We start from the raw sequence: 17018 nt of genomic DNA, 5'->3' as shown, positions 1-17018 counted from the left end.
GCACACACACACACACACTCACACACACACATGTATATATATATATATATATATATATATATATATATATATATATATATATATATATATATATATGCAAACACACATACACACACACATAATATATACACACAAATTGTATATATATATATATATATATATACATATGCACACACACACACACATACATACACAAACATATACACACACATACACACACACACACACATATATATATATATATATATATATATATATATATATATATATATATATATATATATATACAGACACACACATACTGTACACAATAGTTGCTTCTCCTTGCTAACTAAAGACTCAATGCTAAACTGGAGAACATGTAAACGTTAGCAAGCCCAGCCAGCTGCTTTATCTTAATAGAGGTCAAACCTAGACTCCAAAACCGAGCGGGGATCTGGTTAGTGTCCATCACCGTCACCAGACGTTTCCTCCGTATCTCGTCCCAGACCCACTCAAAATGGAGGTGCTGCTTTATCTCGTGCTATCACGCTGCATTGTAACAGTTCTAGCAACGCTAATTACATCCAGCACCGCTGTCGTTTCAGACACAGACACTTCTCAATCAATCCACAGTGTCACTGACGGGGTTGGAAAAAAAAAATGTTATTACATTTCCTGCACAAATCAGCAGCACTATGCTTTAAAATCTTAGCTAGTCAGGTGAATTAGCAGGCAGCATTTTAGCAGAAAATTTCACCTTCCTCACTCGATTAAGTACCAAACTAGCAAGCTAATCTACTTAGCTCGTATTTTCTCAGAAAACTACCAGGCTAGCTTAGCTAAAGATTCCCAAAGTGACCCAAGACTCATGCAGAAGCTAAAAGGAGTTTCTCTTGTACTGTAAGTCTTTCCTTTCTTAGCTGTAATAATGCAGTCAGCTAATCTAACTACAGTAGCTAATGACAATTTAGCAGGCTAGCTTAGCAACCGTTTCCTGAAGTAATGCTACAACAATTCAAAAATGTTTATATACATTTTTTTTAAACATACATGTAAACCATCTACACTTGCTATGCTGCTCATAAGTAATGGCACTTTAAAAACCTGACGCAAGTTTTTTGAATTAGGAATGAGGTCTCTGCTGATTTCCTCCTCCTCCTCCTCCTCCTCCTCCTCATCATCATCATCTCGTGTACCCAGCTCCATGAATTAATATTTGCCTCTATTTCGTCCTCATACATTTGCATATCATTAACAATTCTGACCTAAATGCATTTTGATCACCGAGTAATTAGCGACTCGTTCTTCGGAGGAGGGCAACCGGCTAAGAGGCGCACCCTGTGCTTTTTTTTTTAATCCTGGAAGAAAAGTGGAGAGCTATAAAGAGCGAGGACCCCGAGACTGACTGGCGCTCTCTTAATCAAACCCATTAGACGCTGATGCTGGGCGGAGAGCATCCTACAAACAACACCTCCTTTCTGTCACCTCCAAACAGAGGGGGAGTGTCAATGAGGGGGTAATAACGGAAGACAATGGGTAAACAAGCCAGGGGAAGCCCGCCTTCTGTGTGTAAATGTGTGTGTATAGGAATCCGCAGGGTTCTCTCCAGGCTTGGCACGGGCACAAGAGCAATTAGCGCTGCTGCTGGTTGTTTAGCATTTGCATATAAATGCACTTGCTAAACACCCGAAACAGACGGTAAGAGGGATCTCCTGGGGGCCTTATCCTAACACGGACCCCATACGTCTGTGACTCTGATGCCCCAGTCACCCTCCTCCCCTTATCCAGCACTTCATCCGCCTCAGCTCCGCTCCCCTCCCCTCCGGGTGCCCAACAGGCTGCCATCCAGCCACTAGCACAGGCAGTGCCCCAGCTTTCAGTTCCTGTTTCAAGGGAGATTGCGAAAGACACCAGGCCAGGCTTCCTGTTGCTCAGTTTGTGTCACGAGAGAGAAGAGTTTCAGTCATGTCTCCCCTATGTTAGCGCGCGCACACACACACACACACACAGAATGTCCTCAGGAAGTCAGGGTGTGAGAAATGCTGCTTGTAGTGTGGAGTTGATAGTGGGGCTCAGCGCAGGGAGAAAGCCTTCACTCAGGAATGATAATAAGCAGCGCCTGACGCTGTCCAATCCGAGCGACACAACACTCCTCTCTCATCGTGTCATGCAACTTGAGCACATCTAGTCATCTAGCCTTGGGATAGTGGCTATTGTTCTTGTCCTGTACAGTGTGTATCGCCGCTTTTCCTTTGCATGTCTGTCTCGCGGTCCGTTTCCTCTGCAGCGCTGCCAGTTGTTATGACAGAGCTGATTCATAAAAAAATATAAAAAAAAACAACGGAAGGAAGCCAAGGGTCTGTGCTCCCCCCTTCACTGTAAACAGTATATATCACACACACACACATACACACACACACACACACACACACACACACACACACACACACACACACAGGCTTACCCTGCTAACATCTGGCCAAGTTCCAGTCCTGCCAGTGACTAAACTCTGAATGGACCCCAAGCTTCTTTTTCTTTCTGCTGCGCTCCACGTCGCAATGCAAGACGTGCTTCAACTGCTCCAAGTTTACAGACCAAAAAAAAAAACCTGACACCTTGTCATGCAAGCTTTTAAGGCTTCAGATGCCCGTGCCAACTTAATGACTCAGATGCAGCATTGTACAAATTAGCTTTAGATCCGCGGCGACTTCCAGCAACCGCAGGCAGTTAAGAGCTACAGTTCGACAAGTCTGGCTCATTACAGGCCTTAGGTTAGACTGCCGACAGAGAGAGAGAGAGAGAGAGAGAGAGAGAGAGAGAGAGAGAGAGAGAGAATGAGAATATTATCTTGCTTGTTCCACACTTGCAACAAAAGGTTAGAAAGAAAAAGGAGAAGAAAGCAGAGAAACAAAAGACTGCCACCTGACAAAGTAACCAATCCATGAATGTTGCATGTGAGCGTTCAGCCTTTCACCTCTCTGTGACCCCTTCACCCCCTCACACACACACACACACACACACACACACACACACACACACACACACACACACAATCACATATTTCCTACACTGTTTCTAAACTAACCTGAATATTTAGTCACCAAACTGTTTTTTTTTTACTTCAAATCACAAAAACAAAGTAGACAATAGAACAAAAACAGCATTCATCAAGGTGAGCTGTGTCAAAGCAACAAGGCGACGCCCCCTTCTCCTGCTTTCAGATCAGCGTCGCACGGCTTCCACTTTAAGTGCGTGTCGCGTGACCGTTCTGATATAAAGACGCAGACGACTGAACGTTTTACGTGAATCACGTGACATTTTTTCGGTGTTCCGAAATGTTTGTTTTTTGCAGCACAATGTTTTCGAATGCTTCGGGTCCAAGTCCTTCTAGTTGTGTGTGGTGTTTAAGAGTAATTCAGAGCTAAAGCGTAAAAGTTCGAAGGAATCGGTAACCGGATCCCAGAGCGGAACCTAACGTTTACAATCACAGCTGCAGGTTTATATACCTGAATCTCAGTGATACATTTGCACATGATAACTGAAGAAGAAAGAAGAATTTTGACACAGATATTTAACATGTCGCGTTTAATTTAGCGAGACGATCGCCTACGTCAAGTGTATCTTGTTTTTGAGATCGATTCTCGATTGGAACTTCTTTATAAAATATTCGTAGGCCATAATGACAGCTTTAAACGCCAGCTATGATAGACAAGCTTAACTTTTATGGGATGGCATTACTTTTGTTCAAATAGAATACACTAATGTGTGATATTTGTGTGTGTGTGTGCGTGTGTGTTTGTAGACAAAACAACCACACGCTAAGAAAGTGTAATAACCAGATGGAGGGACGAGTGATTTAATTGTGGTCCTATATAACACTTAATGCCAAGTGTAGTGTACCTGGTAAAAACAGGTTACACCCTTGAGGGGGGGAAAGGAGGGGTAGGAAGGGTGTCCAAGAGTGCCAATTAAACACCTCGACCAATCAGGTGACCTCTCATAGGACATGCGGCGTCCACAAACCAATGGACTCTGTCTCTCCTGCACCTCATTATGTGCTGCCTGTGATAGGAAGGAGACAGAGAGAGAGACACAGAGAGAGAGAGAGAGAGAGAGAGAGAGAGAGAGAGAGAGAGAGAGAGAGAGAGAGAGAGAGAGAGAACATTTTTTCTCCCTTTTTAATTATAATGTCTGGGAGGAAGAGAACACCGTGTGGTAAACAATCATCGTTACAATTAAGAACAATGCCACCTACGCCGAGGCAGGAGAGACACAAGCCCTGAAGCCATTAAATCTCTCACCACTGCTGTTATCCTCATTACATTTACCTAATAAATGCAATTCAAATTTACATCCGCGTGTACGCCGCGCCGCCTGAGCCGTGTCACTTAACAACTTCGCTCAAAGTGTGAGTTCCTCCAACCCCAGAACCGAAGCTGTCTCTGGGTACCGACGAGGGATGCGATTTTAAATGATGTAATAAATCGAGGAAGCGACGGCTAATAGTCGCGTGCAAACCTTCTGGCTCGGGGATCCGATGCTAGCATTGCTAACAAGAATATCCTAGCGGGCTAGGAGCTAGGAGCTATCTTGCTAGCACGAGGAAAAGGATCTCAGCAGATCAACGAGAGTCAACAGCTTTCAGTAAACTAATTTAAGGTTTGAAGCAGAAGCTGTGGAGTTTTATCTGTTTATGTTCATTATTTAGCTGAAGGCAGTTGATCAGACCAAAGGCTAGCTACAAGGCTTAAAATATTACCTCAGACATTCTCAGTATTGATTAACAAACTAAAAAAAAAAACATATTTATTTATTTATTTATTTGCTCTTTTTTTTTGGTATGTCGCCCAAACTATTTGCTCTCTGAATTCTTTTAGGGAATATTTAGTCTCACACACAAACACACACACATAAACACACACACATGCACACACACATACACACATAAACACACAAACACACACACACACACATAAACACACACAAACACACACACATAAACACACACACATACACACACATAAACACGCACACATACACTCACATACACACACACGTACACACACATACACACATATACACACAAACACACACACACACATAAACACACACACAAACACACACACACATAAACACACACATACACACACACACACACACTCTATAGAATTGCCTTTAATCATTAATCATAACTTTGGATTCCAAACATGTCAGAGGGAACAAAGGAAAATGTAATCATCTATGTAAATGTGCACGAGGAGAAGGGAAAAAAATCTCAATTACATTTTCAATTATAGCGAGTTAACAAACTGAAAATAAAAATCTTTTTTTTTTTTTTTTAATTCACCCGTCCATATTTAATTGCTCTTTTTTTTGCTGCTGTGTCGGCGGATGTTCATTAACACGCTATATACGTGTCGTATTTGTCTGGAACAAAGCCTGGGATACTGAATACATACATGAGCGTGTGGATGAATAGAAGTGACGTTTATATTAATATCCTCTCTGCTTTGTGTTCTGTGTTTCTGAGGAGTTCGGTCCGGTGTGAAGACAATTAAAAGTGGTGTTAATAAAATAAACGTGTTGTTTCGGAGGATAATGTTCTGTTTAAGTGAGCGATAAAGCTGAAATGATAAAAGGTGATGCTGTGTTGTTTGTGTGTGTGTGTGTGTGTGTCTGCGTGTGTCTGTGTGTGTGTGTGTGCGTGAGTGAGTGTGTGCGTTTGTCTGTGTGTGTGTGTGTGCGTGAGTGAGTATGTGCGTTTGTCTGTGTGTGTGTGTTTGTGTGTGCGTGTGTGTCTGTGTGTACGCGTGTGTGTGTGTGTGTGTGTGTGTGTGTGTGTTGTCAAAGCTACTTAATAGGGAGTTTTAATGCTTAGCTGTGGTCAAGTGAGGTGTGCCGAGCCTCCAGCGAAACAATGGCACCGAGGACCACAGAGACAAAGAGGGCTATCCTCTGCCTCTTAACCCCTTCACTTCCAACACACACCTACATAACACACACACACACACACACACACACAGCAGCAATACAGCTACTAATAGGTACCCTGTTTCATCCTTACACACAGCACCAGGCTGAGCGGTGCACTTCATAAATCCACTATAACATTTCAGACCAGAGTAATCGATCCCCAAGCAGGAGACGAGAGGTGCAAGTGAGCTCCCGGGCCTCCTCCTCTTCCTCCTCCTCCTCCTCATCCTCATACCTGTCTGCCTTGCGAGACCCGAGCGACACCCGTCGAGCTGACACACATATGCAAATGAACGATCATTTCAAAATATGCAGAAAAGCAAAGACAGGGAAAAGGAAGAGAGGAACAGCCAGAGGAAAGGGAAAAAGGATGAGCAAGAGGAAAGGAAGAGAGAAAAGAGGGAGAGGAAAGAGAGAGTGGAAGTGAAAGAGCAAGGAAGAGAGGACAGAGGGAGAGGAAGATGAAGAGCGACAGCAAGGGAGAGAGGAAAGAGAAAGAGAAATTGAGAGAGAAACGGGAGAGAGGAAAGTGAGAGAGGAAAGAGAGAGAGAGAAAAGGGAGTGAAGAAGAGGAAGAGACGAGAGGAATGAGAAAATGAGGGTTTCTGCCATGTCCGTTTTTCATTTTTATTTTTTTCTTCCAACTTTTTGCCCCAACTCTGCATTCAGCAGCCCCCCCCCAACACACACACAAACACACACGTTTTATGATACACAAAAGTGCTTACAAAACATTTCAAAATATACACACTAACTAAATAATATAATGCAGATTATAATATCTTCTCTCAATCCTATCAAATTCATCACAGTGGCAATACATCTCTGTCACTATCACTATCACTCTATCACTATCACTCTATCACTCTATCCCTATCACTATCACTCTATAACTATCACTATCACTCTATCCCTATCACTCTATCAGTATCACTCTATCACTATCACTCTATCCCTATCACTATCACTCTATAACTATCACTATCACTCTATCACTATCACTCTATCACTATCAGTATCACTCTATCCCTATCACTATCACTCTATAACTATCACTCTATCCCTATCACTATATCACTATATCACTATCAGTCTATCACTATCACTATCACTCTATCCCTATCACTATCACTCTATAACTATCACTATCACTCTATCCCTATCACTCTATCAGTATCACTCTATCACTATCACTCTATCCCTATCACTATCACTCTATAACTATCACTATCACTCTATCCCTATCACTATCACTCTATAACTATCACTCTATCCCTATCACTATATCACTATATCACTATCAGTCTATCACTATCAGTATCACTCTATCCCTATCACTATCACTCTATCACTATCACTCTATCACTATCACTCGATCACTATCACTCTATCACTATCACTATATCATTCCATAACTATCACTCTGTCACTATCACTCTATCATTCTCACTCTATCACTATCACTCTACCACTCTATCCCTCTATCTCTATCACTCCACCCCAATAAAAGGAAGAGGTGTGTAAATATTTTAAAATACTCTGTGTAATAAATCAAACAGCAGAATAAAATAGAATAAAACAGTAAATAATGTCATCTTTGTGATTAAAAAGGTAAAACAACCTTCGCGTATTTGCACAATTCTCCGTGACAAACGCGAATCATTTTAACAAATCAAATCTATTTGCTTAGTGAATAATGTCTCCTCTTACACAAGACAAATAGCAGCTGAACAAATCATTCAGTATCTGAACGTAATGAAGAAATGATCTGATGCTGGAGAAACAAAAATAGGGAAATATATCAACAATAATATATAAAATGCTCACGTGGCCTTTATATAACAGAATGGTGCATGTAGAAATGTGTGTGTGTGTGTGTGTGTGTGTGTGTGTGTGTGTGTGTGTGTGTGTGTGTGTGTGTGTGTACAGTGGGTACAAGAATGTTTGTCAAGCCTATGACAAAGTCTATTCAGCATGTCTTGGAGGGTTTGTTGATTTGCATAGAAAGCTTTCCCAAGCGCACACACACAGACACACACACACACACACAAACAGATACTCACACACACATAGATACTCACACACCCACATACACACACTACATGCAGAACACCACCGGTGCGTTACATAATGCCTACGTCTGTATCAGCTTTAGGGTCGAACAGCAGCGTGCTGAATTCAAAAGACGTGCCGAAAATGGCGACTACGGCTTCGAGAGAGAGAGAGAGAGAGAGACAGAGAGAGAGAGAGAGACAGACAGAGAGACAGACAGAGAGAGGGGAGCAGACAACGCTCAGGTCAAAGTCACAGGCCACAGGGCCCCATACAGCGTCTGCAGTGTGTCCTCCCTTTTTATTCATTCTCTGCTTTTGTGATGATAAGAGGCACCCGGGGCCGGACACGGGGCCCGCGAGAGCGCGACCTCACTAAGACAGCCGGAGATCCTTTGCAGACGTCACAGCCGAGCCGTCTGCGTCCATGTCTGATCAAGTACGGCTGACATACAACTGAACTACCATCAAGGCGACACACACCACTCAAACTTTATTATTATTATTATTATTATTATTATTATTATTATTAATTTTACTAATCATGTCACCAACTCTAACTACAAGTCTAATATAGCAGCTGTTATTCTTCTGTTACACATTTACACAAATTTCATTCAGATAATCATTAAAGCTTTAAACAATGAAATCATTTTGTCATATTTCCTCCTTGCATCACTCCGTCCCAATTTATTTATTTATTTATTTATTTATATCCTAAACCACACAAGCGCCTGTGAGTAACATTCCAACTCGAAGGGATTCGTTCTCGGGGTTTTGCTAGTTCAAATCTTTAAACAATCTTTTCCTGTAAATGTTGAATAAAAATACTTCTGACATACTTCTGCATCTGTAATTTAGACTCACACACACCTTTGTGTTTGCTTCAAACCTGTGTGTGTGTGTTTGTGTGTGTGTGTGAGTGATTCACCTGCACACACATAACCCGCCCTGCAGAAATACAGACACTCTCAGTGTCAACCTTCATCCCCACTCTATAGCCACACACACACACACACACACACACACACCTCTTAAACCATCTCTGTTACATTTTTTCTAAACTGTAAGTATATGTACATGCATATTTTTATAATAATAAACTGTAAGTATATGTACATGCATATTTTTATAATAATAAACTGTAAGTATATGTACATACATATTTATATATTTATACACACACACACACACACACACACACACACACTCTTCCTTTCCTTCTCATGGCTGATATAATACAGACGCAGACCTGGGAGAGAAATTAGCAGTGAAAAAGAGAGAAAATTAAAGATTCAAGACGAAATTTTACTATCAAATCACTTGCTTCCAGTCTGACTCATTGCTCCAAGGTTGTGAAAAAATATTCTAAAATTTTATATCAGAAACAAGAAATCAGGATCGTCGTGAATCGTGTCGGAATTTAACAGAACGTCGATTTCCTATCATGACGTTATCCTGTTATTCGGCACGACACGGACGCGACGCGCGACTCGCTCAGCTTGCAGCCTGCCTGTATGTTTTTTCTGGGGAAAAAAGGATTCATTGTGTTATTAAAAAATAATAATAAAAAATAAATAAATAACAGATTTTTGTTGGACTGAAATCCTACATATATAAATACAGCACATGATGAAAATCCCCCAACACACCTAATCATAAATCCAACCCGCATGGCACAATGATTACAAGCTTGTAGAACATTAAACCACAACACGGTCCTTCTGCCAACTTCGGGATCATAAATAAATAATAAAAAAAAAGAAGACGTTGCGAGAGCAAGACAGTAAAATAAGAGAAGAGGAAGAAGGAAAGGAAGAAAACAATCAGGAGTAGAAGTGTAGCTGGCTGTACTGTGTGGCCTGGGTTGTGCTTAGACCAGGTAAGTGCACACCTGAGTATCAGTGTATCCATCCTTTACACACACACACACACACACACACACACACACACACACACCACCAGCCCCCCCACTCCAGATCCTCCTATTTTAACAATGCCACTGACAAACAGCATTGTGCTCGGCCTCGACGCAGTGAGAGACTGGAAGAACTGGTCCTGACTGCACAGGCTTGCATATTCAAAACCATCATGTGTAATCGGACCCACTGCTTCTGCTAATCTAATTTACACACACACACACACACACACACACACACACACACACACACACTTACATGCAGCGGCCTTCGACAAATGGAGGTGGTACTGCATTTTCTTTCGCCAGCCCCCTCAGCACACCCAGATTAATGGGAAACTCATGACAAGAATCGACACACACACACACACACACACACACACACACACACACCTCAGAGATTCACAGTGCAGAAAAAAAATTCTAACAATAAAATACCTGAGGGTGTCACACACCTCATATTTATAATAATAATAATAATTATTATTATTATTATTATTATTATTATTATTATTATTATTATCTGTATATTCTTTAACTATTAAAAAATTACAAAATTAATTATTAACCATAAAAAAAACAATTACTGTTTTTAAATTATTCATTCAAAGAAAATAACAGAAACATCCTCTGAAATATCAAATGATTTATTCTCATAAAATTCTTTAAACACACACACACACACACACACGCGTGTGAGAAAATACGTGTGTAGGCAAGCGCTGGTCTCGGCCCAAAGAGGGCTCTCTACCACTGAAGACATGACTGGAGCTTTCTTTCTTTCCCCTGAGGGTGCCAGCCTCCAGAGAAAGACACAGCATGGATGGGGAGGGGGTAGACACACACACACTCTCCCCCTTTGCTATATTCGTATGACAATGTCCAATCACACACACGCGCGCTGATCCACAGCACTCGGCTCGGCACGCCGCCTCATCACCTCGTCATGCCGGCGTCTTCATTCTTCCCCTGTACATGACCAGAACAAGAAACTCTTGGCACCGAATACAATCTGCGTGTTTCCATAAAGAGGAAAGAGGTGAGATACGAAGCCGCAGAAAAGGCCTCAGGTAGACGGAGAGAAGAAAGGAACGGAGAAAGGAACGGCGTACACACGTCTACTGCTGCTCAAAGATAAACAGCGCTCAGTGCTGACAGGATAGAAACGTCTGTAACGTGTGTCAGGAGAAAAAAATAATTATAGCTGTTATTACATGGTAACTATTATTCATAAGGAGAAGAATTAGTATATAATAATAATAATAATAATAATAATAATCTGTTTCAATTTAGAATTAACTTCTAAAATTGACACCTAATTAATATTTAGAAATTTCGAGAAACAATAATAAATTTCCGTCCTTATATCATGCGTGCTTAAAATAAAAAATAAAATAAAAAAATAAAGAAATAAAAACGTCTCTCCGCATCTCCTTTTTCAAAAAATCCGGAAAGAGATCGAAGTACACCTTCGAATATCGAGATGATAAAACACACACACACACACACACACACACAGCAACACTGTCCTGCACTCTTTCCTTTCCTCCTTATGTTATGAAATATACAAACTGGAGTGTATTCAGCCTTCACCTGTCACACATCAGGTCAATATTCTAATAAAAATAATAAAACAGAGCTGGAGAACGAGATCTTCTGCTTTTTAATGGTTTCACAAAATAAAGAGACAAACAGAGATAAACTGAAGACAACCACCACTTCTCAGGCACCCATTTTCTTTTTCTTTTCTCTTCTCGATCTGAAAGCTTCTGCTGGAGAATTAATAATCGGTGATACTGCTATTCTGTTCACTCGCACAAGTCAGCGTTTTTAAATTATTATCATACGAGTCGATGTGTCAAAGTGAAATGACGACGAGCAAATATCGCATGCGATCTGCGGCCTTATGGGGTTTTTTTTTCTTTCTTTTTTTACTACCGGCGTCACCCTTTCTGTCTGTGACGGTGAGACGGATACGGTGCCCGTGTGGGTTCTCGGCGAAAGAGTGAGAAACGTGGGAATGGTGCGTTTTGTGTATAAGGAAGAGGATGAAGAGAGAACAAGAGAAGGAGATGGGGGAAAAGAGATCGGGAGAGAGATCCAAAAGAATGAGAGCGAGAGAGAGAGAGAGAGAGAGAGAGAGAGAGAGAGAGAGAGAGAGAGAGAGCATGGCACCTGTAATATGCTATAGATCCTTTTCGGTGTGACGCGTGTAATTATTGCCACCCCTCCACTGTGGAGCTGGGAGCCACAAAAATCCTGACTTACCTATCCTTCTCTTCACTCCCTCCCTCCCTCCCTCCCTCCTTCGCTCCCTCTCTCATTCTCATTCTCATCTCTACACGAACGGAGGGGGGTAATGTCAAAAGATGACCCACTATGAAAAAAACCAACAACAAATAAATCAAACCTGGACATTCTTCCGTGTTTGGTTGGGGATGTGTGACACCGTGTTTATCTTTAAAATCGGTATCATAAACTGTAACACAAAAGAAAAAAAAAACAACAGACTTAACTATGATACTAGCCCAGATGGGAGGAATAGCCTCTTCTCATGAGACGAGCTTCTATAGTTCCACTATTCGGGACGAAAGGTCTCGGGATCCGTGTTTTCCTGACCCCTTCCCTGATTCCTCCGATATATACCCCGTGGCTATTTGACCTTCTCTATCCTCTCTCTTTCTCGCTCCAGCATTTTTCTCTCCCCCACTCACCAACGCATGCCTTTCTAACTTCAAAACACAATGAATTTTGGTTGTCTGTTGTTTTTCTTGTCGTTTTTCCCCCCGCATCGTTGGATTAAACGTTGACCAAACATCAGATGCCTTCTAATCTCCATCTTGATCTCTCTGTTTCTGACCCCCAAACCAAAAACCTGGTTCTTCTTCCTTTCCCCCCACATGCTACGGCTTTTACCTTCATCTTTTTCTCCTTCCTCTATCTTACCATGACTCAATGACCCCTTTGCTCCTTTCCTTTTCTTGCCGTGTGACCCCTAGTCCCTGAGCCTCCCCCTCTCTCCAGCCTCCCCAACCTCAGACTCGACTGGCAAAAAAAACCCCACACATCTCTCTCCGACTCTCAGTCTCCAAAACTCATGCCTCTGCTATCTTCCTTTCTTCCTTTTCTTGTTTTTGCTTTTCTCTCTATCTCTATGCGACGCTTATAGTTCTGTTTTACAGTCTTGTTTTCCGGAATCTCGTCGTGGGGTCGGTATGGGTGTCGGCGTCGGTGTCGTCGTAGTGTTTCCGATTATTTCCCCCTCCCTGTCTTATCCTGGCTTCTCCTTTACATCATAAATTTCTTGTTCTCCATTAACGCCGCACGTGCACTTTTCACTTTTTTTTTTAAATCACACCTTTTGACAACTTTATCATGTAGACTTAAGACCTAAGACCTAAGACTAGGTTCTGCGTCGCAAAGTTTCTCCACCCGACCATGTGCATGTGAGATATCACAGATGACCGTGTTAACGTTTGACTAAATCGAAATGATTTAAATTGCGTTAATACTCCTTTTTTTTTAGCCTTAAACAGACTGTAATCTGTGTTTTTATGTCGTCTCGAAGTCCTTGGTCTAAAACCCTGTGCATGTGCTGCTTGTGCTTGTGCTCCAGCCGCCGCGCTTCAGCTCCGCGCTCTCCCCGCATTCGAGCTCTCTCTGAGCCGCCTGTGTCATGACGGAGACCCGGGGCTCCCTTCCGTCTTTCTCCCTGACACACACTCACACACACTCTCTCTCTTTACACTAAACATTCTCACACACACGCACACACACACACACACATAATCGATCTACAAGCAAGCGAGCAAAGGAATCGTCTCAGAAAAAAAAGCAAAGAAATAATAATAATAATAATAATAATAATAATGATGATGATGATGATGATGATAATCATAAAAGAAACAAAGTGACGCGGGAGAAAAAAGTACAGAAAGGAACTGAAATGCAAAGCAGGGCGGAGAGAAAACGCCACTAAAACCGCTGTGTGTGGGGGGAAAAGTAAAGATGTGCAGAAATTAAGAGAAAAAAAAAGGATATTGGAGACATTTTGGATGTGGATGTGTGAAAACACGGCAGTATGAAAGGATAAAGGGGGAAATGTTCGCGTAGTTCTCTGCGCTTCCCGATCACCGGACGCGGACGGAGCGACGGGCCGGACTAAAGCGCTTGTTTCCCGGGTTGCCAGCAGTCTCAGCTCCCGCTGGCCTTCCGGCTACTCTACGGACGCGCTTCGCCTTCGACTCGGCGCACAAAACACACCATTCGACACCATTCAGTCGTTTTGGGAGTCGTCGAAACGCAGAAATACGTTTTAAATCCGCGGTTTGTGGTCAACTGGAAGAAAAGGAACCGCTGTGTTTTGCCCCCTTTTTTTCTTTCCTTCCTTCCATTCGCGAGAAGATCGAGGACGAAGCCCGAGGTGTAAACACAGGTAACCAAACGCGCAAGAAAAGCAAACAAAACCAAGCGAAATAAAAGCACTTGCATGGAAAAATAAGTCCTAATCGCCTGCCCTTTGTCATAGTGAACCCTGGCAGGCTTGAGGAAAAGCCAGAAAAGCCTGGCTGCTAGGAGCTGGTGTTGGAAGTGAGAAAAAGAAACGTCGCGAAATCGGAAAGATAGAAAGAGAAACGCGGAGAGAGAGAAAGCAAAGTTGGAACTTACAATGTTTTTGCTGCCGCTTTGAGATCCTTCGCTTTGCTTTTTAATCCAGTATTGAGACGTTTTGGCTAAAGATCCCATCAAGGCAAGTCCCTTTTGGTCAGTTTGCGTTTAGGATGCTAAAAGAAAGATCATTGTTGTTGCGGCGAGTGGAGAAGGAGAGAAAAAGCCGAAGTATTAGTTGTAAAGGCAATATAAAAATAATTTGGATGCAAAGCGGGCGATGAGTCTCGTGTTAGAGGGAGAGAGGAAGAGGTGAAAGTGAGATCTGATGATTGAAAAGGAAAAAAAAAACTCTTTGGATCTTTATTCCTGCTAATTAGTTTCCTGCAAAAAAAATGGCTGTGATTAATTCAGTGCGCATGTGCTTCATTACACAGGCACGACGGGAAGGGCTAATTAGCCACCTTCTGGATCAATAAGATTCAGCAAAGGAGAGCGCGAGGGAGAGAGAGAGGGAGGGAGGGAGGGAGATGGAGGAAGAGGGAGGGAGGGATGGATAGAAAAGAGAAAAAGAGGAAAGTAATGATCAGGAATTGAAAATATGGAATTAAGCGCGCCGGAAAGGAAAAAAAGTAAGAGTTTGATTAGAGGCAGAAGAGAGAGAGAGAGAGAGAGAGAGAGAGAGAGAGAGAGAGAGCACAAAAAAACAACAAGAAGAAGAAGGCAGTGCGACGCCTTTATATCGCTCTCTTCTAAAATACATATTTGAAAATAATATTGTCTTTTTTTTTTTTTAAAGCATTTCCTTTTATCCTATTTTTCCGCGCGTGCGGATGCATGTAGTTTGGTGAACAAAGCCAACTTTTACCGCATATTTGATCCTTTATTTTTACATTTTATATTTAATAATCGCTTATTTTATTCTCTTCACCTTTTTTTCCTTTCTTTTTCGGAGAAGTCGAGAGCAAGCGAGCAAGAAAGAGAGAGCTCGCTGTTTGGGTTACTACACAACTTCGCCATACTTTCACACACTTCTGATATGATCCATGTTTTTAAAACAGCACTTAAATAGAACAGTATTTTTATTCATCCGTCTTTACCTTCTTCATTTTTACAACCGTCTCTCTTTCAGTGGACAAACAACACAACACCTACAGAACTATATGTAATTAGTGGTTATGAGCTGTAATATGCTTTTTCAAAGTGACTCCACTGAAGCTTTATTATATTTATGTTATGAATTATGAGCAATGCTTCGGACTGCAAAATGCAGAAATACTAAACTCATGTTTTATAGATATATAGATATAGATATAAAGAGCATAACTAGATTGCACGCAGCTTAAAACATAATATATATATATACATATATATATATATTTGTTTTTTTTATTACTTTTTATACGTATAACCTGCATATTGAAATAGATGGAACTTCTGTACTGTATCTGTAAATGCTTTTGTAGATTTTGTAGATCACCTTTGTTAAATAAACGTTTTAAAATAAAAAGAAATGCACTACAAGACTGCATGCACTTTCGAGTTATTTTTATTGCATTTTATCTGTAATTTATTTTGGCGTTTTTGGCTACCTGAACTCAGCTGCTGTGTGAAATGAGTGTGTGTGTATGTGTGTGTGTGTGAGAGAGAGTGTGTGTGTGTGAACGCTGCATGCTATAGATTCAAAACCATAGCCATGCATGAATATCATTCTTACAGGCGGTTTAAAAGAAAATGTGTTGTCGTGCAGACACGGGTAAATAAATAAGCCTGATTTTTATGCTTACTATAGACAGACTAGGGTAGCTTTTTATGTAAAGGAGAGAGAGAGAGAGAGAGAGAGAGAGAGAGGGGGTATGAGGAGATTACCTTGCATTAACAACCTTGCAAAATGGCACAAAAACTAAATAAACCCAAAATGTTTTATTGACAATTTGAAGGAGAATCAACGCGTTTCAATTTACTGAAGCATATCAAGAGAATTTGAGGAAAAGGGGCGATGAACAATATATTATAATATTGTCGATAAAAAAAACGTTAGAAATTGAGAGAAAGCTTTACAAAGCTGTATTTCACTGAAGCTTATTTTAAATAATATCGCCATGTTATTGCCTGTTAAACACACACACACACACACACACACACACACACACACACACACACACACAGAGAGAGAGAGAGCAAGAGAGAGAGAGAGAGAGAAGAGCATGAACAGACAGATACAGAGTAACTGTATGGGGATGCGTTCAAAAGTTCCCAGTTGGCTTGTTGTGCTTGGTTTTAAACTAAAATCACAAAAAAATATTTGAACACTTGTTCAGTATAAACATTATAATAAAATAGACATTTTAAACATATCGTTATTACGGTGTTGTAATTAGAGAATTAGAGTTGTGTTTATAGAGATTTTTAACCTGTTGGTTCACATCTTTAATGGTGTTTCGGACTAAGGTGCAATTTGTTTTATTCATCACAGTCAGGACAGG

The 17018-nt window shown here is 41.3% G+C and overlaps 1 protein-coding gene across 1 annotated transcript in view; it reads right to left on the bottom strand.

Annotated features, from left to right (window-relative positions):
• Nucleotides 1-15035, bottom strand: part of zfhx3b (zinc finger homeobox 3b) — a 159170-nt gene extending 144135 nt beyond the window's left edge. Inside the window, exon 1 of the mRNA XM_060872105.1 lies at nt 14593-15035. The gene's annotated coding sequence lies outside the window, so the exon portion shown is untranslated. The remainder of the gene's footprint in view (nt 1-14592) is intronic.
• Between the last annotated feature and the right edge of the window lie 1983 nt (nt 15036-17018).

Source organism: Tachysurus vachellii, chromosome 1 (genome assembly GCF_030014155.1).
Source record: "Tachysurus vachellii isolate PV-2020 chromosome 1, HZAU_Pvac_v1, whole genome shotgun sequence".
Lineage (NCBI taxonomy): Eukaryota > Metazoa > Chordata > Actinopteri > Siluriformes > Bagridae > Tachysurus > Tachysurus vachellii.
Note: the sequence above shows the minus strand (reverse complement) of the source record. Positions and strands in the feature narration are given on the sequence as shown.